A 20512-nucleotide genomic window follows, 5' to 3' on the forward strand; every position below is an offset into this window, starting at 1 on the left:
AAGAAATCGAAAGATATTTCCCTGAAATATCTTGACTGAAATAATTGTTTGCATGATTTGAATCCTTCCCTCTTCCCAGAAACCCTATAATCAAATCTAGAATTGGTTCTGTCATAAAATCCAATTAAAGTTTCCTTCTGGCCCTCAAGCAGTGTTACAGATGCTCCTTGAACCAAAGTTCTGTTTAGCCTTCTCCCTGAAGAAAAATGTAATCATTAAAGGCCTATCAAAGCCATTTCTCATGAAAAAGGATGAATCTCAAGAACTGAAATGAACCCTCGAGGAAGAAAACACAAACCTGTTCTTTATAACCAAATTGTGGGCACTGAAGGTCCAGATCCGACATGGGAGTGTCTTCACCACTCAAGTTTGCCAAATGCTTTGCTGAGATGTTTGAGGAAACCATTGGTTTATGGTAAGCAGTTCTGGATGAGGGCCAAAGCACAGAAGCATTATTTCCATTTTGTCAGCAGCAAACAGACTGATTCCTCCCCCAAACTCTGGAAACAGGGAACAACCTCCTCTTTCTGCTGCCTTTGTGAGCAAGATGATGCAGTCCCAAGACCAGGTACAGAAGCTTTCCAGTACCTTCTGTCTAGAACCACGCTTTAGATATCACCCAGAAAATTAAGGGACTAACTTGAAAATAAAAAAGTTTATACAGATTTTAACAAAACAGACCTTTAATATGCTTTTCTAGCCCTGCAGTTTATATATCCAAGTTTATTAAAAACATTCACATTGTCTAGAAGCTCTTATTAGTATTGCTAGTCAATGTCATTTGTTTTAACACAAGCAGCAATGTGGAATTTTGAGGAAAAAACTTCTGATAATTAGATCATAATAGTTGGCCATAGACTATTATCTAGATAATAAATCCTTTGCCCACAAAAACAAAAAATCCAAGGCTGGAACAGAAAGTAACTTTTCTTAAGCTACATCCTTATCTAGGAAATATTTATTTAGTCATTGTACTTTCACAACAATTTTCTCATTTGTCCCCCTGTAAATTAACATCTGTGTCATTGCTTTGGCCTCATAAATGTTTGGGTTCAGTATGATTTTCTTGGTCTGTTTCTTGCTTTATTCTTAGTATAATACCTGGTATATTATCTATAATTATAGCACTTGTTTTTACTTAAATCTATCAATCTGCCTGACAGTCTGCCTAGACTGCATTTTGAAAATAGCAAAATGAACTAAGAGGACAGTAATCAACCTACATCACTAACCTATCGAGAGCTATGAATCAGGTAATGGCTCAAGTTACACTTCACAAAAGCAGCACAGAATATGGCTACATTAATGCCAACTTCCAGCTTCAAAAAACGAACCACTGGGAAAAGTAAACTGTCTCTCCTAATTAGACCTTGGCATTGTCCTCTCAGATTTACAGAGTCATTATTTTGCTTTGAATAAACATCACTATTTCTTTCCTAGGCAAACTCCTTGGCTCTGCTTCAATTATTTCTTTTAAATATTAAAGAACAGGAAACATTTGTTTTCCCTTGTCACATCCTGTCTTCTTTACATAGCATCACACAGTCCCCTTTGAAACGCCTGCTCTTACGGCAAGCCTGACATGCACAGTTCAATCAAAACATTTGCTATTGTCTTTTACCAGCTACAAACAAATTTCTGCACAAACAGTGAAAAGGCTTAAAGGTTTCGACAGCCGAGCTAAAGCCGAGCTAACACGACTGTCAAAGAAAGGCGGTGTCAAACTGCTCGGCTTCCCCGCTACCACCCTGACTTAAGAAAGAAAATGAAAGACAAAACAATTCACTCACTCACACAGCAGAGGTTCTGGCAAGAGCTCGCTGGCTATAAAACCACCGCTCTCACAAAATACTCGAAAGCAGAAACAGCACACGAACATTTAGAGATGAGTGTGAAAGGGTAACTTACATTATTTAGAAAGACAGTGGGAAAGGACTGCTGCAGTTTCTTCGTTTTTTACACGGCTCTCGGCAGAGCGGACAACCGAAAAAAGTTCATCTATAGAAATCCCTCCTTTTAATTCTCTCTCTCCCAGTTCATTTACTCTGGAGTCTCTCAGCCTCAAGAGATCCAACAGTCAAAAGTTTATCCCCTTGTATTTCCGAATGATATGGCCGACTTTCCTTGGACACATACCAATGATGCAGTAAAAATAGACAAAAGTTGGGGGGAGGGAAGAGGCAATCTAGCTTGAGCCTGAATCTTCTTAACTCAATGTTTTCTGTAAAAGCTGCTCTTATGTCAGAAGATCCCATTCCTACCCTAACTCACAGAGTGCTCAGTCATCCATCTGGTTTTCATAAACTGCAAATTACAGGCAAACCGGGGAACGTACACGGTCCAGCTTTAGCATAACTCCCCAAGCATCGGCCTTACAAGTAACCTGAGGTACAAAGGCTTTGAAAATAAACAGCTGGCCCCATGCCGGGATGGTGCCCCGTCCGCAGATGCCTGACGGCTCCCCCAGGCAGCGCCCAGCAGCCCGGAGCACCACCCACCGCTCAGCAAAGTGGCAGCCGGGTCCCCGCACTCCCCGCTGTGGAAACAAAGCGACCTTGCAGCCCTCCCTGGCTCCCAGCACAAACAGCCTCTCTGGAAAGGGACAGGGAAATCCAGGGCGTTGGATGAAACCGGCAACAGTTTAGCAAGTCATTTACAACAACCTGGTTTTTATAAACTGGAACGCGAATGCTGATCCCCTTACATCCTCTAAATGCTTCCAGGTGGAAAGCAAATCTAATGTGTTGCAAAGTTTTGTTTTGGTTTTTGGGGTTTTTTTTGTTTGTTTGTTTTGGGGGTTTTTTTTTGTGTTTTTTTTTTCCTACTGAGGCAACTCAGAGCCAGCGGACAGTTGCTGAACATGGACCTTCTAGGGTGGTTCAAACCATTCATTACCAGAATGAACATTTTACCAAAAGTAACAGAAGCAAAGTTTTGGTATGCACCCCATGAAAGTCCATGCCTCAAAGCCCCCAAGTCACCTTCAGGCCCTATTTTCATCTATTTAAACGTCTAGTACCCTGATTATATTCAAGCACCAAAGGCTTAAGGAGTCACCTATATTTTTGGATACTTCTTGGCTTTTGTGTCAGGACTGAAGAAGATTCTTTTCCCAATTAAAAAATCAAGAAAAAAATTATGGTGGATAAAAAAAGTTTTGCCATTGCTTAAAATTAAAATTGTTTTCTATATATTCTTTAAAATAACAAGTTTTGTTTAGTTGTTAGTTTTAGCAGAGGACTTTTTCAAGCTTTTCTACTGGGAACAATTTACTCTGCTTGAACAATGAGACTCTGACCAAGGCAGCTTTCACTAAAGCATCGGTGAATCAGTACAGTGAGTCATTAACAAAATAAAAACAGCATTGTAAACGCTCTGACTAAAAGTCCTGAGCCTTGTCACTTGCTCAGTTTTTCATCTTGGCATGATCAGGATTGTGCTGATTGTCTGCTCATTTGTACCTGGATCCAGGACTGACACAACTGTACTGTCAAAGCCAAAAGCAGTTGAATTATTAAAAAAATCCCAAAAACAAACAAGGAAACAACAACAACAACAAAAACAACACCAAACCCAAAAAACAAGGCTGTCTAATCCGTAGAAGCAAAAGGAGGAAATTATGAATTTTTTTTTTTTGTGTTTAGTTTTGCCTGTGCTGTCACAATTCCTTCCAGTAGCTGTGTAACTCATTGAATAATTTCAGTCACATCAGGTAGAGATCCCAAAGGTATTATATTCCTACACCTTTTATGAAGAAAAAGGCAGCTGTCCAGATGAGTGAAATACAATCCAGTGATCCAATGTAAGAGGCTACACATGAACTCAGCTGTATTTATTAGACAAACAAAGCCTATGAGAACAGATTCCATGTGCCCTACGGCTCAGCTGCCACCAAAGTTGGACAACCTTGCCACTTTGCCTACATTCTAGCATTTTTCCTCTCTTCTGTTCTCTTGTCAAGGTAGTAAGCAGCAAACCACACAAAATGCACAGATGTCAGCTGAAGCAAATAATAGTATTTTTTGAAACAACAATAAGCAGGGTTTGGTAACAATTGAGTTATTCTCCCACTTAGTAATAAACAAGTAGGGTCAACTAACTGCCTCATATTCTTACTGATATTTTCCATGATACCAAAGAACCTGATCCTTGTAGAGCAGATTTACAGGTTGGGGACTGAAATTATTTCATGGGCCACAGCAGAGTAGTCCTTGTGTGATTTTCTGAGCATGTAGGTCTCTCCCCGCTGTAAAAGGACAAGCTGAATGACTGTTATCTTTGGAGTAAGAACACTTTTTTTGGTGAGACATGGTAATAAAGAGAAGAGTAAGTGGAAATAACCACTTTCAGTTTGTGATGCTTTTGCTGACTGAATGTTTTTTCTCCCAAAGGAGCAAATGTATTAATTCACACTGATCTCTCAGGTGGTCTTCAAGATATCTGTTCTCTCAAAAAAACAGTTTGTTTCCATCAAAAGTAGCTTTCACACATAGCAATTCCTCAAGAAAACCTCAAGAACATTCAAGATTCAAAAACAGTAGATCAATTTTAAATGACCCTTCATTTTTCAGGCTCTGAGGATCATTCTTACTCACAAACTTTACCTCCTTTTTTTTGCATTTTTCATTTTGTCTTTTATCTCATCCCTATGAGGTACCAGTATCCTACTGCTCATACACAGCTCCTGCCTCCAGGCAGGCCAGCTGTGTGTTCCCTCACTATTGCCTGGATCTAAGGCATCATTTGATGTTCACATTCTCACACTTTGTGAATTTTGGAGCAGTCAAGCCCCATGTTCCTATTGAGCACAGGGATCTTGGCTTTCTGGAGAAATGGAGATGGAAGATATTAATCACTTTGATGGTGAGAAAATTTACTCTAGAAAGCTTCATATAGGAAAGACTGCAACAAAGAACAGATCAGATAGGAAAAACAACTTTCTAGGAGCAATTTGTCTTCTCAGAAAAACAGCAGTTTCCATTTAGGATATTTTCAAATGCCTATGCAAAACTACCCTATTATTTTCCATATTAATTTTTCACCAAGATAACTATGTTAGCAATATTAGTAAGACAAGAGTGGAATTGGATGCAGCTTAGAACTGATTATGCTGATTACGTATCTTTATATGTAGATGCTTGAAAGGTTTTTTCAAACACCATTACGTGTTCCTTAAAGCAAGGGAAAAGTGTCCCTCCTAAGTCAGTGACAGACAGGTGTGACACACAGGAGATGGCAGAATATGTATCTCTTTTGGTCTGAGCTCTGCTCCCATCTAGTCTAGTGTGGCTGTATTGGGAACACTGCATTGCAAAGGTATAGTTGAAACCACTCTGGTTTTCAACTAGTTTTTTCCAGCTTAAATACTGAGAAAGTGACAAGTGAAAGATCTTGGTTTTAACACTAGACCACTTGGTGTAGGACTTTAAGTATGTTTATGCAGATTTATAGTCAGTCACAACTGAAGTTCTAGATGAGTCTTCTGATGCAAACAAGCTGGCAGGCATTGTACTGACTGAAAAACCACAGGTCTGATAAACTGAAACAAAACTGTCCCTGGAAGAGTTCAAGGTGAAGTTTCAGTCCACTTAATGAAATAAAATAACATAGATTTTGGCACTGATGGTAACTAATTTTTAAAAGACAAATTAGCTGTGACATTATAAATCATTTATCACCAGCATTTTAAAGCCAGCCTATGGAACAGCTACCTTGGGTCTGGGTTCAAATGCTAAACTTCTATTCAGTAGGTCTGGCCTCACGTATTTTAACATTGCACTTCAGCTTGGTGCCCAGTGACTTGAGTTTGGCAAAAGCCTGTCCCCCTCCAGAAAGACACATAATTGTTAGCTGGTCTTCCAAACAGATACCATGTGATAATCCTTTGCTGCCTGCTCCAACTCTTAGATGAGAATGGGGCCGTTTCAGTGCTTTTGGTATTGTTTTCATGATGTATGTGTTTTGCTTTATAATATATCACTCTCTTCCACAGAAAGAAAAAAATGCAGCTCAGACAAAACCACAATGCATTATAACCTTGATGTCATCATTGGAGAAGCCCTATGGCTGCTTCTGTTTGCACTACTGCCTGCAGTAGCTCCTGACTGTCCCCAGGAAAAAAAAAAGGGAGAATAAGCACAACTAAGCCACTTTTCCCATCAAGTCTCACATCTGTGACTGCACGGATCTGGGCTTGCCTGGGGCACATGAGCTCATTTGGAGCACATTGGTGATGCAGACATACAGAGCCCGTTCCCTTCTAAGTGAGATGAAATGATGATTCCTTTTTCCCACCTGGAAATCCACAGAACACGAGTTAATGGCTGGATACTTCATATTCTTTAAACAACTATGCAGTGCATATGCCCCAGTTGTTTTCATCAGTTGTTTCAATCAAATATTAGAAGAACATCATTTCAAAAGACAAACATTAGACTGTTTTCAAAGGCCCCTGTTCACCTCTGAGTGCATCCTCACACTTATTACCTCACACTAAGGCACTTACTGAACTCCCAGTGAACAGATACAGTTCATTGCCTGACAAAAAACTGCTCTGTGAAAAAATGCATCTATTTTCTGCAACCTGAGAGAGGTGAAATAACTCCTCGGTCCACTGAGTGCTGCAGACATTATGGACTGGAGCAGGGGAAGAAAGACAACTGCAACCAAGTGCTCAAGCTTCTTATAAAAATACACCATGTAACAGCAGGTGAGCCCCACACTCCTCCTGACTGTAGTCCTACTTCAAGATCTTCAGTCCCACTTTTGTGGCAATCACATCCCTTAAATATGGGCATACACTCAGTTTGTGCCCAGATCACACTTCTGCTCTGCACTGCTCTGAATCATAGTTTGCTAATCTGAGAAATTAACCATGAGCCCTGGCTCCTGTAAAATTGTACTGTCTCAGTATTACTGTTTTTCACAAACTTCCATTCATGTAAGCTTCCTTTCAAAAGCAAGTATCCTGGAAACACTGATGTAAAACATTTTCATATGTCTGCATACATGAAAAGTTCTGAACAAAAAGTAATGTGTCCAAATCCCTCTTTTTGTTTGAAAACATCATTCATCCAAGAATCAGAAATGTTACCATATGACTGGTAACACAAAGAAATGAGCACATGAAGAATCACAGCAAACAGTTCAAAAGCAGCTCTGGGCCTGAAGTTGGTTCACAAGATACTTGTTGAACACTGGACACTTTGTTTGCCAAGAAAAATAGAAAAGGCTACATTTTCTAAAAAAACCCCCATGCTTATATATTTCTTGGCTTAGTCTTTCTCTGATCTTGCCTGGAGTTATCCCCTTTTACAGCACACAAAAACTAGTATGTGCCTGGTTCACCCTGGACCTGTCCTACTTTCCTGCCTTCAAGTACAATAAAGAGAAAAAAAAAAGCATGTTGAGACTTTTGCACTGAAGAACCTGAGACTCCGGAGAACAAAGAGCCCCCTGTCTCTCAGACAGCAAACACTGGGCTGTAGTGAGGAAGACAGAGAGTAGGAAGAGAATACAGCAGGAGCAAAGAGCTCTGGGGAAGCTCTTAAGGACTGCGAGGCAGGGAGAACAAGCATCTTAAATGGCATGGAACACAGAGGTTCAGGAGGATGGGACATGGGAGGCCAGGGAAAAAAGGTGTCTCTAGGATAGGAAAATAGTTGTGGCAGAAATATGAAAAGCCTGCGAACTTTGTGAGTGAGACAAGGGGCACCGATGACAGGGAAAAGCTACATGCCCTCCCTACACAGGCATGAGCTGGAGACTTGGACTAAGGATGAGGGGCCAGAAGACACTACAAACCAGAGTGAAAGGCTGACAGGCTTGAAGCTGAGCAGAGCTTTGGGGGAGGTAGGAAACAAGAGTTTCTCTACTGAAACTATCCTTATCTACATACCTGCATGCATATAAAAGATGCTGTCCCTGCTCCATCCACATGAACACCTCTTCCCGCTCTTGCATCCCCTCTTTTGCAGCCACATCAGCCCTGGCTCACATTTTTCCATCTTTGTATTGGAGTGTGACAGTGTAACATTTTCCATTGCCAGTATGATCCAAGGAAATGTTTTGCTGTAGCTCTGGATCCCAAAGTGTATATGAGTGTTAAGCATAGATTTCAAAGTGAAAGAGAAGAATGTGTATCAGGAGAAAATTACAGGGAAAACAGAGAGGAGGAGATATTTATTCAGACAGATGGTCTCAAGAAGGCAATGTCTGAAAAGTGCTGAAAGTTCAGTCACTGCAATGCTGGAGTTGACACTGACCTCATCAAATACTTATCAACTTGCTCTTACACATTCGAAAACTAATTGAAAAGAAGGCCAAAGGTATCATGCTAAACTTAAACATCCCAGTCAGAAACAGAAATTAAATCACACATATGGGAAAATATTGTAATTCTCACAGTCCCATTGCAGTCTTTAAGTAACCAGCCTCTCTATCGCCTTCAGCAAGAGTTTTGCCAGAATAGGACCTGCAGAATTCCATGCCAAGATATCAGTATAAAAAATGTTTTGACAGTACATTAAGGGATTACATTAGGGAGCATTAGGTAAAGTGTCAACGGAAGATGCTGCATAAGATGAAAGATGTCAAAAAGAAAACAAGCCACAGTATGATTTCATTTAGTGAAAGAAACTGCAGTGCACTCCTTGAATTTTAACGGATACAATGCTTCTCAGTTTCACATGCTGTGAACGAGCTGTGATAAGAGGAAAAGGCTGATGACAGCCGTGATAATTTCTTCAGACAGCAGCAACCAAGAAGAACACAGCAAGGTACCCTCTGAATTAGGAACATTTTATGCTACAAACTAAAATTGCTGCTTTACTAGACCTTTGGGCAACTACACAGGCTAAAAGAAGGAAACTGAAATACTTAAAGGCTTCTTCATGGTAGAAGAAACCGGGGCATCTATTATACTTCCTGCCTACTTGAGCACATACAGGGATACAATTTGCTCTCTGGGCCAGAGAGAGGTGAGTTATAGAGAGAAATGAGCCATTTGGAGGCTACAATTAATATACCAGTCCTGTATATACCCTTAAAAAAGGTAGTTTGCACAAATGTGCCTTTTACACACTATCAAAGCAAAGCAGCAATGCAGAGAGCCTCTTCTGTAAGCCAGTAATTCCAGTAAGAAGAAAGTTTAGGCCTTGCCAATGGAGTCCAAGGAAACATCTTCCCAGCATGAGAGCAGAACATAGCCAATGCAAGTGCTGGAATGCCACTGAAGGTTGTTTCTTTCAGCATTGCTGGCTAGCACAGAGGCCAGATATGTCAGACAGGAGGGAGATGAGTGAAAGGAACCAGTGGGAACTGATAGTTACTGATTTAAAGGCAGCACAGAGCTGAAGACAACTTAGCCACTGCCATTCATTCTCTGTCACAGGCAAAGAAGGTAGGAACTAATCCCTTTTTTCTGTCTTGACCCAAGTTTTCCGTTATATTTCAGGCAGGCCACCCTACAGAATGAGATCTGTGGCAAATACCTGGCTAAGAGACTTTCTATATTCTCCTGGGGTGAATTTTGCACATAAAACCTGCCTAGCAATCCTTTTCTTCCCGAAGAGCACATAACTTCTCCAGGTAACACCACCAAATTAAAATGCACACATTAGAGGAAGATCCTCTGCTCCTAATGCTTGAGTGAGATCTGGGTACTACAGCCCTGCTGCTTTTGTAATAGAAAAGGCTGCATGCTTAGCATTTTTCATTTTTTCAGAACCAACCAGTATGTTCCACTTTAGTGGCAACAACATCTCTTACCTAGCATCTAATACCTAGCAAAAGGGATCTAGGGAAAAAAAAAGCCACAATGAAGAATTTCAAAAGCTTTTATAGGCATAGGTAAAAACTGAGGATATTAGTCAGGGGGTTCAGATTTAAGAGAGAAGACAGCTTATCCAAGGAGGTTGAGGAGGCAAATTTCAGCCTTTATCCCTATAGAGACCTGACTTCTGATAGCGAGTGATTTTACAAGGAAATCTATCCAAACCTGACAGAAGGCTGCCATTGCTTCTTTCAGACCCTCAGACTTTTTCCTGTTACCTGACAGTTCAGTTTCCTGGTCAGACTCAAAAAGCTGATGGGAGGGAAACACATACAATATTTCACTTACAGGCTGTTCCTTATCATAACCTTAATTGATGTGTGTCAAGCGTATAAGACATATTAGCAGAGTACCTGCTAATAATAAACCCTGAGGCAAAAAGTGTCCTCAAACCCTTCTGTTTTCACTAAAAATTCAAATGCCCAGTGTCATGAATTAGAGCTCCGATAACTCAAATACTTAGCAATTTAGAGAGTTGTTCCTTCCCAAGATATTGATCCATTTTGGGAGCTGGTCTGACATTTCCAAGGGCAGTGGGGAAATACAGTGGATCTAATAATCTGGTTACCATGAGTACATTTGGGAAATACTGGTAAGAAGTCAGGGTTTCAGTCAACCCCAAATGCATTAAGTTCTGAACAACTGAACAATTGTTATATTACAAGTGTGCCTGCAGACCAAATACTCATCCACAGGAAATTGCTGGCAAATGCACCTACAGAACCAGAGGAAGAAAATGAGCCACAGTAAGCAGTTCTATTTCCAGCTTCCTTGCAGATTTCATCTCCTTTTGTAGATTGAGCATGATATGCTTCTCTGCTTGCCAGGCCATCTGAAAGCTTTGTTAATAAGTATTAGTAAATAACTCTGTTTTCACAAACTGCCTACTAGCTCAGAATCAAAAACTGCAATTACAGCTTATTCAGTTCAGAGCAGTTCTTTTATGAAGGATGTTGATTCAGCACCTTGTTTTAGCAAGGCCTGTAAATACATCTTCAAAATTATCTCTCTGGGAGGAAAAAAAAATCAATTTTAATTTTCTGCCTATTTACCACAATGCAAATCAAACAGGCACAGTCTGCCCTTTCAGAGCCAGCCATGTTGTGCTGAGCTCGTGATGCACAAGGGATTTCTTTCTTTAGTCAAGAGACAGACAATGTGGTGAGCATATTGATTACTCCTAACTATGTACTGCGAGGGCACAGCAACAATTCCAAGGTGTGTGGTGTATCTCATGGCTTTCATTTAAGTCCTGAGATTCTGCTTTCTTAATCTATAGACAAAGACCATCTTTACTAATCAAGGCTTAGTATCTATCTGCTGCTTAGTGCAACTGACTGAAACACTCTGGCTTGTCTTCACAGCCTGGCACAGAAGCAGCTTATTGCAATAATTAGCTTTAATTCATACACTACCACACATGCACTGTACTGCTGTAGAGAAGGCTTAGACTCAGAGCTGACCATCAGCATCAAGATCCACCTAAATGTACTAAGTACAACAGCTCCCTAAATTTTGATCTGCATTATTAGAAAGTTTCTGTCCAGCTGCCTCTTAGCCAGTGCTTCCTAAACATAATATTGCTTGACTGGCACTCTGCAATCCACAGCTCATTGAATGATGCAATCATTAAGATCCTATAGGTGAGTAGGATTGTTGAGCCAAAAGTTTCCAGGCTGCACCAGGGCTGTCTGTGGAAGCTGTGCACTGCCCCAAAACACAAACAGCACAGCAGAGACAAAGGCACAACCCCCAGGGTATTCCCCTACTGGGTACATCCACAGGGGGCAAGCTAAGCAAGCTGAAAGGAACACGGCATCAGGCCTCGCTTTGGATTTGCTTTTAATTTTTTTTTTTTTTTTTTTTGCATGAGTCAGAGCTAATGAAGATCTGATTGCAACTATGTTTCCTGTGATTTTAAACAGAGCAATAATGAACATGCTTATTTACAGTGACAGGCACCTTTCTCCCCCTCAGGTATCCTGAACTCACAGCCTGAGCCCCAGTTATCACATGAAACCTAAACACAGACTTGCCCAAACTTCAGGAGCAGACTACTTCTGAGATTCTGCATGGTGGCCAGCTCTGACACGGACGTTAAGACTTTCTCTGCTGGTGTAAATGGTAAAAGAGAAAGTCTAAAAAGTCCATAAATATATGCAGTGCAGGTGTAAGCTGAAGAATACTGCCCAAACAGGCAATATTTGAGTTCAAATTCTGAAAATTAGAAAGGGCATACTAAAGACGCAAGAAGAAATGCACATTCCATCTCTACAATCTTTTGCTCTGTGGAGCTGTGAACAATTCCCAACAATTCCCAGTAAACAAAGAGGACTGAAATCTCTGACCATGACTTTCTTTTTCTACTGCTAGGTATATATCTTCAAACATGACAGCATCTATATCAGCATTTTGGGGAGCATTCATTTTAGAGTATCTCATTTCCAGCCATTTCACACTTTTCCAAACCACACTACTCATGACCCTGCAAAAATTGCTGCTGTTTAAAATGAGACTGGATGATCAAATAGTGTAAATGCATCTAAAAATAAGAACCAGAAGCAGATTGTGTATGTGTATATATGTGTGTGTGTGTGTATATAAAAAACCTCAACAACTTACTAAGTTTAAATGGGTTGTGTCCTCATTAACTGCTTCCCTTTTGTCTTCCAGGAAGGTCTCATTTGGCATGGAAATCCTGTGGTCCTTGCAGTCATGACACTGCATACAAAGTAGCTGCTCTTTTACTTCAGACAGAGGAAAATGCTTTAATAGCTGCCTCCCTGAATGACAGCACCTACCTGCCTCGCTAAAACATGCCCTTAGTCTTACGAGAAAAGCCACAACAAGACAGAAGGCTACTTACTAGCGTTCCATAGAGTCCAGGCGGGAGAATCAGAGGCTGAAATTCACTGTGCCTCTGATGAGCAGATTTAGCTCCCTGCAGCATTCAGACAGTTGGTCCCTTTAGGGCCATCGGGCGGCTGAGTTAAAGGGTGGCCGTGCACAAACATAAACAGCTTGTCAGCACAAGCCAAAGAGGCGGGCCTGCCCTGCCAGCCACAATGCGAGCCAATGATTAGCTCCTTCTTCGCATTCTGGGTGTGCAAGATATTGAGTTTCATTCTTAAGCAGGGGAACAAGAGGGACTGACTGGGAAGGGCTAAGGCTTGACGGTTTACTGCTAGGCATTAAAAGCTTAAGGTGGAAGGAAAAACAAAAATCAATAGATCACTTTGGGAAAAGCACATATTTGCTGTGTATTCATACAAACACTTCTAGGGAGCCAGCAGGCATCTCCAAGGCACAGTTTCTTTTAGGTCAAGTGAATATACAAGCAAACAAAAGACCTCTAGATTAAATTTAGTTAATATCCACTGTATAGAAGTTTCACTTGCAAAGTCTCTAATTTTAATTCTCTCCATCCTTTTTCTTATTCTCATCCTTCCTAACATGCTTTATCTGCTTTATTTGCTGACAGTGGCATTTGTCACTTCTCTGTCACAAATGTTTTACCCTGACCTTCTTGACCTGACCCCCCAACCTTTATTGATCCTCCTATGATTGCTTCTCTTCATCTCCATCTTAACTGCTTGTTCTTTGGGTCCTTATCTCCCAGAAAGAGGAGAGTCACAACAGAGACACCTTACAGTAAGGTTTTGTGAGACAACCAAACTGATCTAGCAAATTATTGCTGTCAAAAGGGGTGGTGTTAAGTCTCCCTTCTCTTCAGTACCACACTGTGCCCTTCTTGTCTGTCCCCCCATCATTCAAGAAAGGCAATGTGCCACAGAAGCAAATGCTTCTCAGTCAGTTTACTGATCTTAACACAGAGACAAAAGAGGTATTGCATGGAGTAAATACTCCCTGAAATATAAGCTCCTTCTGATCTTGCCTGAGTCATCTATGTTCCCACCTGTCTGCCCAGGTTCCTCTCTCCCTTTGTTGTTTGAATTGAATTGTTCCTAGTTAATTGAATACCCTGCTTGCAGTTGCTGATCTCATTTCATCCCAGCTCTGTCCTACTTTCTTATGCCTCTAGTTTGGCTGTGAGGCCTGTCTGCCGCCAAAATCTGTCTCATTAAGTGTTCTATAGTAATTCCCTGCATAAATATCATGTTTTGTGCTTCAAGCCTCAGGCTCTTTGAGCTCTTTTTTGCTATCCTCCTCAAAAAACAGGCCATCTTTTTGGCTTTCACGGGTTTTTTTCTCTGACTTTTCTGATTAATTCTTCTCTCAGCATCTACTCCTCTCTCTCTCACACTCCCAAAGCCACCCTACTTCTTGTTATATTCTATCCAGCTTTCACTATTTGATTGTGCAGGCTCCTGTACCATTGACTCAGTGATTTATGAGCATCCATTTGTATTTTTCAGCTTTATGCTTTTCTCCAGTCCTATATTTCACCCTGTATTTTAGGCATATTGTATAAAATGCCCTGACAGCTTTTAATTTTAAGATCCTTTTTCTGGGGTCAAATTAAAGCAGTGCAATCACACTACATTCCGTGTAGTCTTGGCACAAGTCATTTCTCCCCCTCTCTACTTTGCTAAAGGAGCTGAACTCGCTGCAGAAGCAGATGCTGGAGTTAGCACCTCGTTCAGACAGGCGAGGTATCCTATCGAAGCTCTGCCTTCTGCTGACAGGCTGCGCGAGAGTTCTGGCACAAAGCACTGCATCACAATGTGCTCAGGTCACATTTGCAAGTTTTTCTTCACAGTGAGACATACTAGACACGTTCTTCAATGACATCTCAGATTCTGATGCAATTGCACAGCTGCATCAGCTGCCACCCAGGGACATAACATACATTGCCTCTACTTTTGCCCGGATTTCTTACTCAGTCTGTGCTATCCACATCAACACCATTATTTTACCAGAGCTCTTTTCCAATATTTTTAACTGGTAAATCTCTGCCCACGTCCACCATATGATCACAGTATTACTTTAATTATTACTTTAATTATTTTGATTATTGAGGCTGGACCTTATTCCCAATGCTTTCCACAAAAAATTCAGCAACTGAGGTAATGTTTTGTTCCATACCACAGACACATTGCCTGCACCTCCATGAAAGCCATGCTTTCATGTCCTGAGCTTCAAGGCCTTTTCAGAATTTCTCCTTTCTTACTGATCCACTCCCACATCTCTCCATCAAAAAGCCTGGCTTTTCAGCTCTCTCTTCCTTACAAAGCTCTCTTTTCTTACCTTTTCTTTTATGCAGAGAATGAAATTACCTACTTTTCTTTCTCTTCTACAATCTACATGTCACAAAATATAGAAATAATATATCAGAGTAGGAGAAACAAAGAATAGGTGAAAAGTCACTCCAGAAAGAGAGATTTTCATCAGCGTACATAAAACATATGTGCTACAAATCTTCTACCATCAACTATATACTGCATGTTATGCACCTTATGCTGTTAGATTTTTTTATGGATAGGCATGAAAAGCGCTTGATGGATATGGATCAAATGCCCAAACACTGTACATGAGATTGTGAAAAGACTGCTATGAAAAGACTGAGAAAGCAAGCTAGCTCTTGCATCTCTGATTCCCATGGAAATTTATTTAAGATGCTAATTCAGTGTAGCCACAAATAACGAAACAAAAGAAAAAACAAGAATGAGCTGATTTAGTGGACTTTGCTGAAAAGGCACACTTTAGACAAAGTCACCCTTGGGTACAACTCCTGTGACTCCAGTCATAGCATTATGCCAAGGATGAAGCTGCCTCTTTGTCCTTAAGCCTGGCATGACACAGGAAAAGTGTTACCAGCACTGCCAACAATACTAACCCAGCACCAGCTAATAGTGATGGCCAAGCTGATTCAATAATCAGCTTGGCCATCAATAATTTACTTTTATCAAAAAGGTTATCTCTCTCTCTTTACTGCCATTCCCAGCTGCACAGGCCTGTATCTCTCTCACATGTGTTGCAGGAACAGTGTGAAAGCTCACAGCCCAAATTTGTCTTGCTGGATATGTCTTTAAGACAGGTTAATGATCTGACTCAATATCCCTGCCATGTTAAGCACCCGAATCGCCAGTGGAGGGAAACAGTTAACATGTTTTAGATAGAGAGGGCAAAAGGTGGAGACCAGAATCACCACCTTTGTTTTCATATGCAAAAAATGGTAGCTTCTGTCATCCCCAAGAAGCTACCATCTATCCTGGGGTGAAACTTAAAACCATGACCCCCAAACCCATGCCATTCTTAAACAAAAGATCCCAAAAGCTGATGAGTCCCTTCCAGCTCAGCATATTCTATGATTCTGTGATATGATTCAGCAGAACTTTGCCCACTCCCTCAGCTGCAGGCTCCATGGGTGACATTTTGATTCTGTCCCTTTCATTTTACCATCCATGCATCTGGCTCCTATTATTTATTGTTTGCTTTCCAAAACTGGGGTTTTTTTACTATTTTGTGGCCTCAGCCCACCCTCACTCTGCCCTTTCTTCTCAAAACAAGCTCAGCTGGATGCTATTTTGCCTGTTCTTTGTATCTCCCTTTGGGGCCAACAAGGAACCTCAGGCTCCCTGAGGCTCAGGCTGTACAGTTTGTGTCTACATTGCTGCTGGGAGGAGACCTGCCCTGATTCTCCAGCAGAAGCCACAGATGCTGCAGAATGGAGTGGAGTGAGGTTTTTGTCATGTTTTACTGGCCTGCTTTCAGTTATAAAGGGGGTTACAAGTTATTCCCAGAAAGCACACCAGCTCAAGCAATGGAAGACTTCACATAGTGACAAGAGAAGTGAAACCGTGAGGCTGAAATGTCTCTTTCATGTTAAAAAAGAAAGCAAAAGGCAGAAATGGGAAGGGGAAGAGATCATGCGCAGATGCACCCCACTAACGTATGACTCTGCAGTCAGTGGGAACTTGGGCTTAGTCCCAGCTCAGACCATGTGCATTTTGAACTTTGAGCTCTTGGACTACTTCCTAATTAGAGAGCAAGTGACACACTGTGGAACTATTTAACCCTTCGGTGGTGCCTCCTGAGGTGTAGCAAATGCCAGAAGAGACTCTGAGGATGTGTCTAACCCCTGGAGGCCACATACACTACAAGATCTATCCCTATGCTCCAAATAGCTTAAGTGAAACAACTGCTGTCAGTACCTCTTTTCATGGCTCCCTACACAGAAAGGTCAGGCTTACAACTACTCCTTCCTGTGCTGCTGAATGATTGCTGGAATCTCCCCGTAATGTGCCAGCTTTCCATCCAGAATCTGTCTGTCTCAAGACAGAATAGTTCTTTCAACCTCATCAGTAATGCCACACCAACGATCAGATCAAACAGAGATACCTGCTGCAACTTAATAGTGTAAATAACACCACACTGAACCAAGAGACCTGCTTCTCTGCTTCACTGGAGTGGAAAAGCAGCAGAGTACTATCAAACTGTAACCGTAACTAAAAACACAATTATAAATTGTAAAAATACAATTCTAGCATTAGGAGCTTGTGGAAAGAAACAAGAGTTATACAGCTGATGTACATCAACAGCTGTCATGACTATCACTGGTGTTCTAGTTAGATCTGCACCAGTGATTTCATTTTTTATATCCCTTTGTAATGTGGTAATATTACGTCTTACCTATTTCACAGAAGTTCTGTGTGGATACATTTACAGTTCTTTGAAACTCTCACATTTCAGACATGCAAACTTTTTATTTTCACTACTGACTTAAGAAATATATCCTTTGAAAGCAAATAAACAGAATAACTACTTTGGCAAGATACGTGTTTTTTAAAATTTCCTACCACCTCAAAGCTCACTCATTCCAAACACAACACAAATGCACTAATAAAAGGAGATGTACCTCCAAAAATGCATGCACTGTGGGTAAAGATTAACTTTGGCACTGTAGAGCACAGTAAACCTACAAGTTTAAAGTCCATCTAAGCAAGTTTTCTCCCTAGCTTCTTTGTGTCCCATTTCCTGGTGAGAGATGTTTCACAGGCCTCAATTGCCACAGAGTTCAGAGGAGGACTTTCAAGTACAAACTACTCTTTGCACATGCCCTTCATTCCCCATTCAGTTGTGCTCTACCTTATTTGCAGACCAATGGCCTCAGTTCTCATCTCACAATTTGGTAGTCAGAGTTTTTGAGCTTTAAGGTTTTTCTAGACAGATCTGTGACAGTAAGGTAGCAAGAAGTATCAAAGCTACCTCTGAAATACCTGTCTAATCTATGTGCTGGTAAAGCAGGAGAAAACCCAGTCAAGAAGCAAAGCAAATTAGCCTATCTTGGGCACCATGCTGCCTTAACTGGCTTCTGTATTCAAGCTGGCTATAAGCTACCTTAAGCCTTACTATACTACACTGCAGGCATTACTCAGTTAAATTCTGTGAATTAATCTAGACTCAACATTTAAATTCCACTGCTGTTATGGGGCAATTCATGCACTTCCGGAAGGGTTTTGCAAACGGTGCTGAAACATCCCTTATCTTTGATTAGGTTTAGAGTCCAAAAAAATATTTCAGAAGGACAGATGCTTTGGCTTTGGAGCAGATCTACATTCAGAGGGTCAGGTATGCTGACAAACAGCCAAAAAAGAACCACAGACCCAGCAGCACACACATCCATCCTAATTTCAAATTACAAGATGACTTGTCTCCAAGGAATGCTTTCCTATATAACAGTATAAACACTTCCAGTGGATATCTTTGGAACTGACAAATTCCTTATTATGTATGGCCTTTGTCACAAGAAAAATATCGCCTCTCCAGTTTCTTGCCCCTCTGTGGGCTATGTTCTTGCTCAGACAGAATAACCCAAGGGAAATATCCAAAAGAACTCTTTTGTGAAGACCTTGCTGCTATACAACAAACAGACAGCATTATTTAGAAGACTGCCTTCAAGATAGCTGTGGTTCCTGTTCCCATAAGAAACCTTATTCATCGTGAACTCAGCAGTAAATATTCCACTTGTTTCCTTGGCACAGAACTAAATCCTTGCATCAACTAGAGCACAGGATGCTCAGAGACCAAGAGGGATTTGCCCATCACAGGAAAAATGCTCAGATTAGTGATGCAGTGACCTTGGTTCAAAGAAAGCACTTTAATAAATGCCTTGCTGTCAAGCATATGAGAACTCCTGCTGATTTCAGTGTCACATCAATGAGGTCAGCCATGGATTTATTCAGGAACTAAAAGGAATTAACTCCGTTCACACATACACACCCCCTGAATAATGGCCAGAGTGGTCTGTGCCCAGTGGTGCAGATGTGACTTGTCCCTCCCCTCTCCCAGCGTGGATCAGGAGCTTACCTCTCCTTGAATGACACTACTGATGCATTTTATGCCTTCTTGCTGAATAAGAGTGAGTGGGGTACCAAAAAAACTGCTATACCCAGCTTACTTCTGCATCCCCTTTCTACCCAGCAAGCCTAGACAAAGTGTGTCAGTTACCAAGCACACAGAAACACTGAAATAATTTAACTGCTTGAAACTGCAGAGGCACAACAAAGGTCAGAATCATTCATTTGGACACAGAAATCCAAAGAGATGGTGGTGTGCCCTGTATAAGTCTGCAAGCAAACACCACAGGCCAAGTTTGCAGTATCCTCATATAACAGGCTAGTAAGAGGAATTGTAATGAATTCCAGGTGCTGTCAAGTTCTTTGTGACTACCTTCCTCCCCCCCCAAAAAAAACCACAAAAACAGGGACATACTAGTTCTCAAGCAAAACTCTGTTATAAAGGTATTGTGGGCAGCAGGAGAGGAAAATATTAAAGATACTTAATATTAAAGATACTACAAACCTCAGCCAGGCAGGAGAACTCAATTAAAAGATATAAGTCCCCTTTATCCAAGTAGCAAAAAGGCTAAACCTGTCATGTAATCAGAACCAAACCACACCCATGTCTGGATTTAATTATGCCATGCCATTTTACAGCAGCCTAAGAAAACGGAACTGGGGGTCAAATAATCCTAGAATAATTCTTCAGTCAGTCACACATATAAGAACCTGGGTAAGAATGGATAACAGACAACATCAGCAGACTGAGCATACAAAGATTCTAGTTAAAGGTAAGAACAACAGAGAAGTCCATAGACAAATGGCTCACTTCAGAGTGATAGCACCTACCACAAAATTTCTCTATGGTCTACAAAATTCAAGCAAACCTACAAAACTAACACATACTGAAAGGATGGAGTTCTGGTCAATATCTGCTCACTGATTTGAAAAGAAATGGAACTCGTGGAATTCTAAAACTCTTCAGAAATACATATTTTCTTATGAGTTCTACACATATTTAAAACAAATTCTCCACAAGAAAGTATTTATATGAGACTGAATGTTTATATAGCAACTGTAAATTACAGGGAGAAATCTATATAAGAACATACTCGTAATTAATATGAAAGTATAAAGGACATATAATTTATTTATTATTATGAGTATACAATGTGAGTATAAAATCAACGAAAATACATTTTTTTTAATTGAAAACAAAAAGTTCTAGATACGTTACTTGCAAATGTTAACTGGGGAGAAGAATGTCTTTTGAAATATTACCTAGCCAGCAAAGAAGCTTGGAGATATTGTATATTCTAGCTCAAGCAAGTAAATAAAAGCGTATATGCAAAAGCAATGCCAATGCTACCTAAATTAGTAAGGGTTTCCTGATATGCATGAAATTAAATTATAATTTCTATAACCTGCATCCAGCATC

At 40.7% G+C, this 20512-nt stretch overlaps 1 protein-coding gene across 14 annotated transcripts in view; it reads right to left on the reverse strand.

Moving 5' to 3' along the window:
* Nucleotides 1-20512, reverse strand: part of TRIM2 (tripartite motif containing 2) — a 91877-nt gene that overhangs the window by 57367 nt on the left and 13998 nt on the right. For 2 of the 14 annotated variants that reach the window (XM_031060725.1, XM_031060561.1), the window contains exon 1: nt 12699-13095. The exons of 8 other annotated variants lie outside the window; for them this stretch is intronic. The gene's annotated coding sequence lies outside the window, so the exon portion shown is untranslated. Of the gene's footprint in view, nt 1-298; nt 426-1908; nt 2231-12698; nt 13096-20512 lie in introns of those variants that run through there. 4 more of the 14 variants (XM_031060915.1, XM_031060598.1, XM_031060686.1 and 1 more) reach the window with 3 other exon arrangements.

The sequence above is a fragment of the Geospiza fortis genome, unplaced genomic scaffold, assembly GCF_000277835.1.
Source record: "Geospiza fortis unplaced genomic scaffold, GeoFor_1.0 scaffold40, whole genome shotgun sequence".
Taxonomy (NCBI): Eukaryota; Metazoa; Chordata; class Aves; order Passeriformes; family Thraupidae; genus Geospiza; species Geospiza fortis.